Raw genomic sequence first — 16,236 nt, forward strand, 5'->3', positions numbered from 1 at the left:
GCTCCTTTATTAATTTTTGCTTCGTAGAGATCTATATTTTGTTGAGTTTCAAGCTCACTAAGCGTCATGTCGATGGGACTTGTTTTTATTGTACCGTGCTCCAATTGTTTTACAGCGTTTATGTATCTTGTTTTTTCCCCCTTTTTGATTTGTTGCGAAGTAGTTTGGACTATATTTTTAAGCATATCTTTTCCCATTTCCCACCAATCCAGAACGTTAAGTATCCTGCGTTTCTGTGTTTTCCATATTTCCCACATGATTGTTAAATGTTCGCTCACGCTCTTATGTTGTAGTACCAAGTTATTCATTTTATATAACGAAGGTCCCCAACGCTTGTTATTTTCGATTAATATAGATATGATAGGACAGTTGTTATGATCCGAAATATAATTAAACTTATGCTCTATGTGGGTCAGGATCTCTAGTCCTTCTGGGTTTCCGTAAATTCTATCGATACGCGACGCCGTGTTGGCTGTAATACGGGTATATTCTAATCGGTCACCTCTATGGTATCGAAAAGCATCTTTTATGTTAAAGCGGTCTGCAAGTCGGCTCCATGTTTTTCTATCCATCTTATTTCTTTTATCAAAATATTTCATGTTATCTAGGGGTGAGAGGATCATGTTAAAGTCCCCCATAATGTAGATAGGGCCTGAATTTGCCTCCGGCAAATCGGATTCAATCTTATCGATTAGTTCTTTACGTGTACTTCTATGTTTTTCGCCCGGGGGTAAATATATGTTGAAAAGCTCGATAGTTTGGTTTCTTCTTTGCATTTTTATGCATTGAATACGGTTTTCGGCGAGTATTTTATGGGTTATCTGGTGCGTCGTTAACAAGTGAGTTTTTACAATTATGGCGGTTCCGTGTCGAAAGTGATGATCGGACGATGCGCAGGTTATTGTGTTCGTGTAAATAACCAACCCGAAATTTTCAAATAAACTAGATTCAATTTCATGGTTCAGCCTATGTGTTTCCTGCACGCATAGAATGTCAATATTATTATGTTTCATATAATTTACTACTTTAGATGTTTTTGCTTCTAATCCATTGATGTTTAATGTTCCAATAACTAGATTGTTCTCTTGTTTCACTGTTTTTTCCATTTTGTCCATGTCATCGTTGGTATTGCTTTGGGTACTTTGGTACTATGATGTTGACAACTGTGTCATGTTTCGGGTAGTTTTGCTCCATCATGTTCTTGTCGGGGGCGTTTTGGCGTGCGGTGGTTCACATGTTGGCTCAAGATTCTTGGCCATTCATAACGAGTGGGTGTTGGTGGATGGGTTAAGGACACTTCTAAAGATGATCTTGGTTCCATGTTCTCTACTTGTTCCTGGTCAATGGTTTCGCTTGTATTTTGGTTTGAATCTGTGGAGATTTCTTTGGTTCTTTGGGCCTTTTGTTGAACATCATCGGACTTTTTGTATTGAACTGGGTTTGTTTTGGATTTACTCTCATCTTGTGTTTTGCCTTTTAATGTCTTGTTCTTTTTCGGTGTATTCTTTGCTTGTGTCGTGCTCGTCATTTTTTGTTGTTGTTTTAAGATTGGGATTCCGCTCTCTATTTGGGCATTTTTGATTATGTTTTCTAGTTCCATCTCAGGGGCCGAATTTATGAATATCTCATCTCTTGAGTTTTCAAATAGCTCCAATACCCGGTAGTGATTTTCTGTTTGAATAGACCAGCTGCTTGCAATATTTTCTTGTGGTTGGTTTTTGCGTTTGACCACATGCCATTCCGGTTGTTCGGTTTGGGTGATCGGGGTTGATGTTTGAATTTCCTGGTGTAATATTCGTTGTGGTGTTGTTTTGTTTGATGACTGGGTGGCGAGGTTTCTGGTGGAGCCTTTGTTTGAGTGGAAGACTGCCCTTTTCCTTGGCGCAACCATACGACAATTACGTGTTGTATGGCCACTACACTCACAAATTGTACAAAATCCCTTTTTCGGGCATTTATTTTGGAGGTGGCCTCTATGTTTGCAATAGTTGCAAAGAGGCGCGTTTTCTTCTCCTGGGCGGGTTACAGTTACCCATCTGCCGCCAATCTTAATCACCGGTGGGATGTTTCCTTTATTGATTTTGGACATTCTTAGGTTGATCCATCCATTTTTAATCGACGGAAAATTTCGATGGTGACCAAATTGGTGAGATTTAATTTTACCCCAATTATGTTTGGCTATCAGGTCTTGAATCTTCTTCATTGGGACATCACATGGTATTGGGTGGAGGGTGATTGTTTCCAGTTCAGCCCTCGGAAGTTCTGCCCGAATTCTCATGGTAGATCCGTTTTCGGAAGTGAAGCTGATGTTATTGGTTTCAAAGTATTCAATTATGTCCGAAATTTGGGGGATTGATGTGCCTAATGCATCTTGTTTCAGGGTAAGAAGAAATGTACATTCTTTGTAGCTTTCCATTATTACTCCTTCGACAAAATCTGCGATGTGGAAAAGTGGAGCTCCTTCGGCAAAGAGTTCCATGAAGACTGATACACTCATTTGCTCTACCGTACCAGTAAGTTGGACCATGATTGTTCTCTCTAGTTTTATTTCAATTTCCGGGGTTTGTTGGGTTGTCATGTTTGTTTGTTATTGTTCGATTTTTACCGTTTCGCCGAAAATAATTATTTAAATTTATATATCAAGGAAATAACACAAATTTACCGGATTCAATGCAGGGGTGATGATCTACCAGTTGTGTTCTCGGTTGCCTCGACGTTCTTCGAAGTTAATGCGAAGAATCTGTGCAGAGACGTGGAGAGGATCTATGACGGTTGTTCGTCGGTATTGTTCCGATACTAAGTCGGTCGACGTCTTCTTTATTGTCGGAGTAAGTATATCCAACCGCAACGGCGATATCCACAGACTGGGTAGGTCGTCCGGTTTTGTGGAGGTGACCGTTCTTCCGGTGTCGAGGAGTTGTTGTTGTGGCGGTGTTGTGGAGTTGTTGGTGCTTCCGGTGTTGTAGAGCTGTTGGTGCTTCCGGTGTTGTAGAGCTGTATGGTGCTTCCGGTGTTGTAGATCGACTTGTCAAGGTGCAGAAAAACAGGAATATCAGCGAACGTCGTTTCTATTCGGTAAGAGAACCTGAGAGTAGAGTAGCCACAATACAGATTCTTACCTTATTCAAATAGAATACCTTAAAATATCTGACTTAGGTCCTTTAATTCGAAAAGTAGTCTCCGTATAAAGAAAACACGTTGAACCCAATTCGGTGCAAATGTAGCCGATGTGTTAGTCTGACAAATGTGATAACGGTATGTAATAATGGTGAAGTCTGATAGCTCTTACGTTGTGCGGTGTAGCGCGATAAATGGTCAAACAAGTATTTTAGGTCCCGAACTCTTTTATTTTTATATAGTTGAGCCAAAGTTCAGATGCTTACCTTATTCAAATAGAATGCCTTAAAATGTCTGAGTTGGGTGCTTTAATTCGAAAAGTAGTCTCCGTATAAAGAAAACACTTTGAACCCAATTCGGTGCAAATGTAGCCGATGTGTTAGTCTGACAAATGTGATAACGGTATGTAATAATGGTGAAGTCCGATAGCTCTTACGTTGTGCGGTGTAGCGCGATAAATGGTCAAACAAGTATTTTAGGTCCAGAACTCTTTTATTTATATATAGTTGAGCCAAAGCTCAGATGCTTACCTTATTCAAATAGAATGCCTTAAAATGTCTGAGTTGGGAGCTTTAATTTGAAAAGTAGTCTCCGTATAAAGAAAACACTTTGAACCCAATTCGGTGCAAATGTAGCCGATGTGGTGTAGCGCGATAAATGGTCAAACAAGTATTTTAGGTCCAGAACACTTTTATTTATATATAGTTGAGCCAAAGCTCAGATGCTTACCTTATTCAAATAGAATGCCTTAAAATGTCTGAGTTGGGTGCTTCAATTCAAAAAGTGGTCTTTGTATAAAAAAAAACACATTGAAACCAATTCTGTGCAAATGTAGCTGATGTGTTAATCTGACAAATGTGATAACGGTATGTAATAATGGTAAAGTCCGATAGCTCTTACGTTGTGCGGTGTAGCGCGATAAATGGTCAAACAACTATTTTAGGTCCAGAACTCTTTTATTTATATATAGTTGAGCCAAAGCTCAGATGCTTACCTTATTCAAATAGAATGCCTTAAAATGTCTGAGTTGGGTGCTTCAATTCGAAAAGTAGTCTCCGTATAAAGAAAACACTTTGAACCCAATTCGGTGCAAATGTAGCCGATGTGGTGTAGCGCGATAAATGGTCAAACAAGTATTTTAGGTCCAGAACTCTTTTATTTATATATAGTTGAGCCAAAGCTCAGATGCTTACCTTATTCAAATAGAATGCCTTAAAATGTCTGAGTTGGGTGCTTCAATTCGAAAAGTAGTCTCCGTATAAAGGAAACACCTTGAACCCAATTCTGTGCAAATGTAGCCGATGTGTTAATCTTAAAAATGTGATAACGGTATGTAATAATAGTAAAGTCCGATAGCTCTTACGTTGTGCGGTGTAGCGCGATAAATGGTCAAACAAGTATTCAAACAAGTATTTTAGGTCCAGAACACTTTTATTTATATATAGTTGAGCCAAAGCTCAGATGCTTACGTTGTGCGGTGTAGCGCGATAAATGGTCAAACAAGTATTTTAGGTCCAGAACTCTTTTATTTATATATAGTTGAGCCAAAGCTCAGATGCTTACCTTATTCAAATAGAATGCCACAAAATGTCTGAGTTGGGTGCTTCAATTCAAAAAGTGGTCTTTGTATAAAGGAAACACCTTGAACCCAATTCGGTGCAAATTTAGCCGATGTGTTAGTCTGACAAATGTGATAACGGTATGTAATAATGGTATAGTCTGATAGCTCTTACGTTGTGCGGTGTAGCGCGATAAATGGTCAAACAAGTATTTTAGGTCCCGAACTCTTGTATTTATATATAGTTGAGCCAAAGTCAGATGCTTACCTTATTCAATTAGAATGCCACAAAATGTCTGAGTTGGGTGCTTCAATTCAAAAAGTGGTCTTTGTATAAAGGAAACACCTTGAACCCAATTCGGTGCAAATTTAGCCGATGTGTTAGTCTGACAAATGTGATAACGGTATGTAATAATGGTGAAGTCTGATAGCTCTTACGTTGTGCGGTGTAGCGCGATAAATGGTCAAACAAGTATTTTAGGTCCAGGACTCTTTTATTTATATAGAGTTGAGCCAAAGCTCAGATGCTTACCTTATTCAAATAGAATGCCTTAAAATGTCTGACTTAGGTACTTTTATTCGAAAAGTAGTCTCCGTATAAAGAAAACACTTTGAACCCAATTCGGTGCAAATGTAGCCGATGTGTTAGTCTGACAAATGTGATAACGGTATGTAATAATGGTATAGTCTGATAGCTCTTACGTTGTGCGGTGTAGCGCGATAAATGGTCAAACAAGTATTTTAGGTCCAGAACTCTTTTATTTATATATAGTTGAGCCAAAGCTCAGATGCTTACCTTATTCAAATAGAATGCCTTAAAATGTCTGAGTTGGGTGCTTCAATTCGAAAACTAGTCTCCGTATAAAGAAAACACTTTGAACCCAATTCGGTGCAAATGTAGCCGATGTGTTAGTCTGACAAATGTGATAACGGTATGTAATAATGGTGAAGTCCGATAGCTCTTACGTTGTGCGGTGTAGCGCGATAAATGGTCAAACAAGTATTTTAGGTCCAGAACTCTTTTATTTATATATAGTTGAGCCAAAGCTCAGATGCTTACCTTATTCAAATAGAATGCCTTAAAATGTCTGAGTTGGGTGCTTCAATTCAAAAAGTGGTCTTTGTATAAAAAAAACACCTTGAACCCAATTCTGTGCAAATGTAGCCGATGTGTTAATCTTAAAAATGTGATAACGGTATGTAATAATAGTAAAGTCCGATAGCTCTTACGTTGTGCGGTGTAGCGCGATAAATGGTCAAACAAGTATTTTAGGTCCAGAACTCTTTTATTTATATATAGTTGAGCCAAAGCTCAGATGCTTACCTTATTCAAATAGAATGCCTTAAAATGTCTGAGTTGGGTGCTTTAATTTGAAAAGTAGTCTCCGTATAAAAAAAACACTTTGAACCCAATTCGGTGCAAATGTAGCCGATGTGGTGTAGCGCGATAAATGGTCAAACAAGTATTTTAGGTCCAGAACACTTTTATTTATATATAGTTGAGCCAAAGCTCAGATGCTTACCTTATTCAAATAGAATGCCTTAAAATGTCTGAGTTGGGTGCTTCAATTCAAAAAGTGGTCTTTGTATAAAATAAAACACATTGAAACCAATTCTGTGCAAATGTAGCTGATGTGTTTATCTGACAAATGTGATAACGGTATGTAATAATGGTAAAGTCCGATAGCTCTTACGTTGTGCGGTGTAGCGCGATAAATGGTCAAACAACTATTTTAGGTCCAGAACTCTTTTATTTATATATAGTTGAGCCAAAGCTCAGATGCTTACCTTATTCAAATAGAATGCCTTAAAATGTCTGAGTTGGGTGCTTCAATTCGAAAAGTAGTCTCCGTATAAAGAAAACACTTTGAACCCAATTCGGTGCAAATGTAGCCGATGTGGTGTAGCGCGATAAATGGTCAAACAAGTATTTTAGGTCCAGAACTCTTTTATTTATATATAGTTGAGCCAAAGCTCAGATGCTTACCTTATTCAAATAGAATGCCTTAAAATGTCTGAGTTGGGTGCTTCAATTCGAAAACTAGTCTCCGTATAAAGAAAACACTTTGAACCCAATTCGGTGCAAATGTAGCCGATGTGTTAGTCTGACAAATGTGATAACGGTATGTAATAATGGTGAAGTCCGATAGCTCTTACGTTGTGCGGTGTAGCGCGATAAATGGTCAAACAAGTATTTTAGGTCCAGAACTCTTTTATTTATATATAGTTGAGCCAAAGCTCAGATGCTTACCTTATTCAAATAGAATGCCTTAAAATGTCTGAGTTGGGTGCTTCAATTCAAAAAGTGGTCTTTGTATAAAAAAAACACCTTGAACCCAATTCTGTGCAAATGTAGCCGATGTGTTAATCTTACAAATGTGATAACGGTATGTAATAATGGTAAAGTCCGATAGCTCTTACGTTGCGCGGTGTAGCGCGATAAATGGTCAAACAAGTATTTTAGGTCCAGAACACTTTTATTTATATATAGTTGAGCCAAAGCTCAGATGCTTACCTTATTCAAATAGAATACCTTCAAATGTCTGACTTAGGTCCTTTTCTTAAAAAAGTAGTCTTCGTATAAAGAAAACACCCTGAACCCAATTCGGTGCAAATGTAGCCGATGTGTTAGTCTGACAAATGTGATAACGGTATGTAATAATGGTAAAGTCTGATAGCTCTTACGTTGCGGGGTCGATGTGTTAGTCTGACAAATGTGATAACGGTATGTAATAATAGTAAAGTCCGATAGCTCTTACGTTGCGCGGTGTAGCGCGATAAATAGTCAAACAAGTATTTTAGGTCCAGAACTCTTTTATTTATATATAGTTGAGCCAAAGCTCAGATGCTTACCTTATTCAAATAGAATGCCTTAAAATGTCTGAGTTGGGTGCTTCAATTCGAAAACTAGTCTCCGTATAAAGAAAACACGTTGAACCCAACTCGGTGCAAATGTAGCCGATGTGTTAGTCTGACAAATGTGATAACGGTATGTAATAATGGTGAAGTCTGATAGCTCTTACGTTGTGCGGTGTAGCGCGATAAATGGTCAAACAAGTATTTTAGGTCCAGAACTCTTTTATTTATATATAGTTGAGCCAAAGCTCAGATGCTTACCTTATTCAAATAGAATGCCTTAAAATGTCTGAGTTGGGTGCTTCAATTCGAAAACTAGTCTCCGTATAAAGAAAACACGTTGAACCCAATTCGGTGCAAATGTAGCCGATGTGTTAGTCTGACAAATGTGATAACGGTATGTAATAATGGTGAAGTCTGATAGCTCTTACGTTGTGCGGTGTAGCGCGATAAATGGTCAAACAACTATTTTAGGTCCAGAACTCTTTTATTTATATATAGTTGAGCCAAAGCTCAGATGCTTACCTTATTCAAATAGAATGCCTTAAAATGTCTGAGTTGGGTGCTTTAATTCGAAAAGTAGTCTCCGTATAAAGAAAACACTTTGAACCCAATTCGGTGCAAATGTAGCCGATGTGTTAGTCTGACAAATGTGATAACGGTATGTAATAATGGTGAAGTCTGATAGCTCTTACGTTGTGCGGTGTAGCGCGATAAATGGTCAAACAAGTATTTTAGGTCCCGAACTCTTTTATTTTTATATAGTTGAGCCAAAGTTCAGATGCTTACCTTATTCAAATAGAATGCCTTAAAATGTCTGAGTTGGGTGCTTTAATTCGAAAAGTAGTCTCCGTATAAAGAAAACACTTTGAACCCAATTCGGTGCAAATGTAGCCGATGTGTTAGTCTGACAAATGTGATAACGGTATGTAATAATGGTGAAGTCCGATAGCTCTTACGTTGTGCGGTGTAGCGCGATAAATGGTCAAACAAGTATTTTAGGTCCAGAACTCTTTTATTTATATATAGTTGAGCCAAAGCTCAGATGCTTACCTTATTCAAATAGAATGCCTTAAAATGTCTGAGTTGGGTGCTTTAATTTGAAAAGTAGTCTCCGTATAAAGAAAACACTTTGAACCCAATTCGGTGCAAATGTAGCCGATGTGGTGTAGCGCGATAAATGGTCAAACAAGTATTTTAGGTCCAGAACACTTTTATTTATATATAGTTGAGCCAAAGCTCAGATGCTTACCTTATTCAAATAGAATGCCTTAAAATGTCTGAGTTGGGTGCTTCAATTCAAAAAGTGGTCTTTGTATAAAAAAAAACACATTGAAACCAATTCTGTGCAAATGTAGCTGATGTGTTAATCTGACAAATGTGATAACGGTATGTAATAATGGTAAAGTCCGATAGCTCTTACGTTGTGCGGTGTAGCGCGATAAATGGTCAAACAAGTATTTTAGGTCCAGAACTCTTTTATTTATATATAGTTGAGCCAAAGCTCAGATGCTTACCTTATTCAAATAGAATGCCTTAAAATGTCTGAGTTGGGTGCTTCAATTCAAAAAGTGGTCTTTGTATAAAAAAAACACCTTGAACCCAATTCTGTGCAAATGTAGCCGATGTGTTAATCTTACAAATGTGATAACGGTATGTAATAATGGTAAAGTCCGATAGCTCTTACGTTGCGCGGTGTAGCGCGATAAATGGTCAAACAAGTATTTTAGGTCCAGAACACTTTTATTTATATATAGTTGAGCCAAAGCTCAGATGCTTACCTTATTCAAATAGAATACCTTCAAATGTCTGACTTAGGTCCTTTTCTTAAAAAAGTAGTCTTCGTATAAAGAAAACACCCTGAACCCAATTCGGTGCAAATGTAGCCGATGTGTTAGTCTGACAAATGTGATAACGGTATGTAATAATGGTAAAGTCCGATAGCTCTTACGTTGTGCGGTGTAGCGCGATAAATGGTCAAACAAGTATTTTAGGTCCAGAACTCTTTTATTTATATATAGTTGAGCCAAAGCTCAGATGCTTACCTTATTCAAATAGAATGCCTTAAAATGTCTGAGTTGGGTGCTTCAATTCGAAAACTAGTCTCCGTATAAAGAAAACACGTTGAACCCAATTCGGTGCAAATGTAGCCGATGTGTTAGTCTGACAAATGTGATAACGGTATGTAATAATGGTGAAGTCTGATAGCTCTTACGTTGTGCGGTGTAGCGCGATAAATGGTCAAACAACTATTTTAGGTCCAGAACTCTTTTATTTATATATAGTTGAGCCAAAGCTCAGATGCTTACCTTATTCAAATAGAATGCCTTAAAATGTCTGAGTTGGGTGCTTCAATTCGAAAACTAGTCTCCGTATAAAGAAAACACGTTGAACCCAATTCGGTGCAAATGTAGCCGATGTGTTAGTCTGACAAATGTGATAACGGTATGTAATAATGGTGAAGTCTGATAGCTCTTACGTTGTGCGGTGTAGCGCGATAAATGGTCAAACAACTATTTTAGGTCCAGAACTCTTTTATTTATATATAGTTGAGCCAAAGCTCAGATGCTTACCTTATTCAAATAGAATACCTTAAAATATCTGACTTAGGTCCTTTAGTTCGAAAAGTAGTCTCCGTATAAAGAAAACACTTTGAACCCAATTCGGTGCAAATGTAGCCGATGTGTTAGTCTGACAAATGTGATAACGGTATGTAATAATGGTGAAGTCCGATAGCTCTTACGTTGTGCGGTGTAGCGCGATAAATGGTCAAACAAGTATTTTAGGTCCAGAACACTTTTATTTATATATAGTTGAGCCAAAGCTCAGATGCTTACGTTGTGCGGTGTAGCGCGATAAATGGTCAAACAAGTATTTTAGGTCCAGAACTCTTTTATTTATATATAGTTGAGCCAAAGCTCAGATGCTTACCTTATTCAAATAGAATGCCTTAAAATGTCTGAGTTGGGTGCTTCAATTCGAAAAGTAGTCTCCGTATAAAGGAAACACCTTGAACCCAATTCTGTGCAAATGTAGCCGATGTGTTAATCTTAAAAATGTGATAACGGTATGTAATAATAGTAAAGTCCGATAGCTCTTACGTTGTGCGGTGTAGCGCGATAAATGGTCAAACAAGTATTTTAGGTCCAGAACACTTTTATTTATATATAGTTGAGCCAAAGCTCAGATGCTTACGTTGTGCGGTGTAGCGCGATAAATGGTCAAACAAGTATTTTAGGTCCAGAACTCTTTTATTTATATATAGTTGAGCCAAAGCTCAGATGCTTACCTTATTCAAATAGAATGCCTTAAAATGTCTGAGTTGGGTGCTTCAATTCGAAAACTAGTCTCCGTATAAAGAAAACACTTTGAACCCAATTCGGTGCAAATGTAGCCGATGTGTTAGTCTGACAAATGTGATAACGGTATGTAATAATGGTGAAGTCCGATAGCTCTTACGTTGTGCGGTGTAGCGCGATAAATGGTCAAACAAGTATTTTAGGTCCAGAACTCTTTTATTTATATATAGTTGAGCCAAAGCTCAGATGCTTACCTTATTCAAATAGAATGCCTTAAAATGTCTGAGTTGGGTGCTTCAATTCGAAAAGTAGTCTCCGTATAAAGAAAACACTTTGAACCCAATTCGGTGCAAATGTAGCCGATCTGGTGTAGCGCGATAAATGGTCAAACAAGTATTTTAGGTCCAGAACTCTTTTATTTATATATAGTTGAGCCAAAGCTCAGATGCTTACCTTATTCAAATAGAATGCCTTAAAATGTCTGAGTTGGGTGCTTCAATTCGAAAACTAGTCTCCGTATAAAGAAAACACTTTGAACCCAATTCGGTGCAAATGTAGCCGATGTGTTAGTCTGACAAATGTGATAACGGTATGTAATAATGGTGAAGTCCGATAGCTCTTACGTTGTGCGGTGTAGCGCGATAAATGGTCAAACAAGTATTTTAGGTCCAGAACTCTTTTATTTATATATAGTTGAGCCAAAGCTCAGTTTTTTTTTTTTTTTTTTTTTTTTTTTTTTTGTACTTTTTTTAGCTGCTCAGAAGTGATTGTAAGAATATGTTTGTGGCAACTCAACGTCCTCATCATTGCAGCGGGCGAAACACTATACACATACACATTACGGTGCAAAAGCCAATTGATGCATTTATACGCAACGCAATACAAACAAGTGATGCACTACACTAAAAAGAAAGTGATACAATTATATTTCGCTACACTTGGAACAGTTTGACCTTCATTAAAGTAAATTGGGGTAGGATTCACGGATATTAAAGATTTGGAGAGATTTTTCTTTTCCATTTACTGCGACGCTTTTTTGTATATTTACACGAGTTTTTGTTTTGACGACCCATAAAATTTTACGTTGGAATTCTGCGTTATGCCAGCAAAGTTTATTGGCTATATCTAATCTTAACTTTTGGTTGATCATCTCGGTTTTGAATATGTTCATTACTTTTGCCCCAAAGAAGTTGTTCGCATTAATACCATTATTTAACATGACGAGTTCCTTGGTGATTTTTAGAGGTTCTATTAAGATCGCGTTTAATAGATGTTGGATTTTATTTAATATACTTTTTGCGTTTTGGCAATCATATAGTACGTGCTCTATGTTGTCCGTAGGTAGATGACAGAATTTACAGATTCTGATTTGGATTTGCCCATTAAAATGTGGTTCAAAATTATTTTTCCGGAAGAAATCCCCAAAAAGAAATGCGTTATGGGCTATTTTATAAGCGACGTCTCGTTCTTTATTGTTGAAATGAGGTTTTATCTGTTTTTTCTGATACGTTATGTTTTCCCAGTCATGCGGGCTATCGATGACACTTTTGTTTTGGAAAAATTGATCCGTAAGAACCGCATAGATCGGTTTTATTTTACTGGAAGTTAACGCAACGTCGTTTTTATTTAAGAGAAGGAAAGTAGATCTAATGCTCCTATGCGTCGGATCTGGAAATAATGTACTCGGTACAAGGTTAGTATAAATTTCGGGGTTGAGGATCTTTATCGTAGATCCAAGGTTATAACGAAACCATTCATGCCAGATCTCGGAAGTTTGGGTTAATTGTGAGATTGCGTATATTCTTGAAGCTTTCGCTGATTCTATTTTGGCTTGGATGTTTGGGAATGAGAGACCACCTTTTTTATGGGGTGCATACAGCACCATTCGTTAAATCTTTTCGATCTTTCCAGGGTACCAGAGAAATGAAAAAAGGGCGTTTTGGATTTTGTTTGTAAAGTGTTTCGGAATTACGACATGTTTACTGATTTGTAAGATTTGCGGCATTAGCAACGAGTGGACTAAGGTGGTGCGGCCTTTCAGGGTAAGTTTTCGTATTCTATGTTTATTTGCTAGGAAGGTGATAGCCGCTTGCGCTTTATCTAAATTTCGTTGCGTACAATTTTCTGTTAGACTAAAATATATTCCCAGGACTTTTATCATATTTTTGATTGTATCATTTGTAGCGTATTTGGGCGCCGTACTCACGTTCGTCATTATCTGGGTTTTGTTCTTATTTATTTTTTGGCCAGATGTTCTTTCGTATGCATCTAGTTCCTTAAAAACATGAGGTATAGATTTCGCATCTCCTAATATTATTGTTAAATCATCTGCGTATTGTTCTATTTTGCATACGGTCTGATTTATTCTAAAGCCTCTAATATTAGTATTCGCGGCTATTTTCCTTGTCAGCATTTCCGCCCCTAAGAGAAACAATATCATAGAGCAGGGGCACCCCTGTCTTATTCCTCTGCGCATATAGATTGCCTTCGTAAATGCGCCATTTACCTCAACTTTACTGTGGATATTGTTGTACAAAATTTTTATCCACCTAATAAAGCCTTTTGGAAGGTCTAGTTTTTCTAGTACTTTATAGATAAATTCGTGACTGACTCTGTCAAACGCCTTTTCAAAGTCTACAGCCATGATCGTTATATCTTTTTTGAAATGCTTGGCAGCGTTAATTGCGCCAGAAATATTATATAAACAGTGGTCGATTGTACGCCCTTTGATTGCGCATTTTTGTGAGGGACTGATCAAGTGTTCAATAATTTGGTCTAGGCGTCTGCTTATGATTTTGCTTAGAATCTTGTAGTCCGTATTGAGCAATGAGATCGGTCGCCAGTTTTTAAGGTCCGTTTTTGGGCCCTTTTTATGCATAAGTTTAATAATTGCTGTCCGCATTGTATTAGGCATTATCTGCTGTAGGTATATATTATTGTATAGCTCCACTAATTCCAATTTTATGAATGGCCACATCGATTTATAAAATTTTGTGGTAAAGCCATCACTACCGGGTGAACTATCCCCCTTCATATCTTGAATGGCTAGTTTTATTTCGGCTTCGTTAATCGGGGCGATAAGGGCTTTTTTTAATTTTGGGTTAAGCGAGGGTGGCAATACGTCGCTCAAGTAGGCGTTCTGGTTTTTGGTTTTTGATTTATTTCCCCATAGGTTATTATAAAAATCAAATATTCCCTGCATAGTTTCTTTTGGATGGTCCGTTAATGTCCCGTTTTCTTTTTTAATTGCGTATATGGATTCACGTTTTTGAGCGTCTGCTTCGAGTCTAAAGAATTGTCTGGTAGGTTTTTCATCATTTTCAATTGTTTTTACTTTGGATCTTATAATTGCACCTTGACATATTTTATCCTCATATCGCTCAATGTTATGTTGCAGTTCATATTGTCTGTTAGGTGCCTCGTTAGCGGTACTAGTTTCGGGGCGCATTAATTCAGCTACGGCTTTGGTGTATCTTTCTTTTTCCCCTTGGTTTACTTGTTGGGATAAGTTTTGTACCGTTGATCTTAATAATTGTTTACCTTGCTCCCACCAATCTAGGTAGTTATAAACCATTCGCTTTTTCGCTTTCCAGATGTCCCATACAATTCTAAGATATTCAATCACATCAGGATGTTCTAAGATCCGGTTGTTCAGTTTGTAGGTCGAACTGCCCCATCTTTTATTCGTTTCTACTTTTATGGTGAGTATCGGACAGTTATTGTGGTCTGTTATGTAATTTCGTTTATGCTCTATTTTTATAAGCAATGCTAAACTCGCCGGGTTTAAGTAGATTCGGTCTATTCTTGAAGCTGAATTGCGGGTGATTCGCGTATATTCAAGACGGTAACCGCGGAAAACCCGAAAAGCATCTTTTAGGAGACTGTGCCGCTGAAAGTTTGCCCATGCATTTCTATCAATTTTTTTTCTTTTGTCGAAATAGTTTTTGTGGTCTAAGGGGGTTAGCACCATATTAAAGTCTCCTGCGATTATAACTGGCGATACATGTTCTACAGGCATTACGGTATTCATTTTGTTTATAAGCGAAGCACGTTTTTTCATACAGTCGTACGTTGCGCCAGCAGGTAAGTAGACGTTGAATATTATAAGAGTTTCGTGTTTGCGCTTTAAAGTAATGCTCTGAATGCGATTCTCGCTAATGATTTTATGCGTGATGTAGTGCGACGACATTAAGAATTTTTTTACTAATATTACTGTGCCGCTTCTGAAGTTAACATCGGGGTCTAAAGCGTCTTTGGTATTCATATAAATTTCGAGCCCTCGTTTTTCTCTTAATTCATTAGCTTGGTCATTGCTAAGCCTATGAGCCTCCTGGATACATAGAATATCTATATCGTTTTCAATAATGAAGTTATAAGTTTGCATTATCTTTTTTCCTAAACCATTTACGTTGAGTGTTGCAATTTTGATAAGTTTCCCGTATTCGATTTTATCCTCCATGATTTTTTCTTGCAGAGGGTGTACTTTGGTAATTTAGTACTAGGTGAAAGTATGTCGCTACTTGATTATTTCTTTTTCTTCTTGGCGTGGTCGCTTTGGTGTTCTCGGTATGGCATGAGTATAAGTGGGCCTTTCTTTTCTGATTGGTGGAAGTGGTTCCATCGGTGTGATCTCTTCCGTTGTTCCATCCGGTTCTTGTGTGGGCAGTTTCGGATATTGCGAGATATACGCTTTGTTCGCCCAGTTCTCCTCGCCAAACAGCGCTCTCGGGGGTTGGGAAGCGGGACGTTGTTGTCGCGAAGACGGGGATCTTTCGTTCGCTGATTGTTCTATGCCATTTGCTCTCTTTGAGGTTTCCTCGGGTGTTGCATTCCTTTCTTTTTTGGTTTTAGGTGATGGTTGTTTTTTGGGAGAAGGCGTGTCCAATTGTCTTTCCAATGGTAAGTCCGGAGCCGATGTCATTAATACTTCCTCTTCCTCTTGCGAGGTTTCGAACAGTTGCAATATGTGGAAGTGGTTTTCAGTTGGAATTGTCCAATTTCCTTTTTCCTTGGTTCCTGAGTGGCGTCCTTCGACTCGAGTCCATTCTTCATTTCGGGTGTTGGCAGCTGGTGTAGAAGTTTGGCTTATTGGCAAGTGGCTTCTCTTGGTTGTTTCTTTCCTGGCGGGTGACTGAAAGGCGATGTTTTGGGTAGAGCCTTTATTTGTTTGAAACACTGCCCTTTTCCTCGGTGCAACCATACGGCAGTTGCGTGTTGTATGGCCACTGCACTTGCAGACTGCACAGAAGCCCTTTTTAGGGCATTTATTTTGAAGGTGCCCTCTGTGTTTGCAGTAGTTGCACAGAGGCGTGTTCTCCTCGCCCGGACGGGTTACCGTAACCCATCTACCCCCAATTTTGATGACTGGAGGGATATTTTGCTTATTAATTTTTCCCATTCTTAGAT

General features: G+C 38.1%; 1 long non-coding RNA gene across 2 annotated transcripts in view; it reads left to right on the plus strand.

Annotated features, from left to right (window-relative positions):
• Positions 1–15,295, plus strand: part of LOC149723495 (uncharacterized) — a 55,864-nt gene extending 40,569 nt beyond the window's left edge. The window contains exons 1-3 of one of the 2 annotated variants that reach the window (XR_016386938.1): positions 11,341–12,523; positions 12,742–12,872; positions 14,424–15,295. This is a non-coding gene — a long non-coding RNA (uncharacterized LOC149723495). Of the gene's footprint in view, positions 1–11,340; positions 12,524–12,741; positions 12,873–14,423 lie in introns of those variants that run through there. The other variant, XR_016386940.1, reaches the window with a different exon arrangement.
• Positions 15,296–16,236: the final 941 nt, after the last annotated feature.

This window comes from Ciona robusta, unplaced genomic scaffold, assembly GCF_009617815.1.
Source record: "Ciona robusta unplaced genomic scaffold, ASM961781v2 AP042748.1".
NCBI lineage: Eukaryota > Metazoa > Chordata > Ascidiacea > Phlebobranchia > Cionidae > Ciona > Ciona robusta.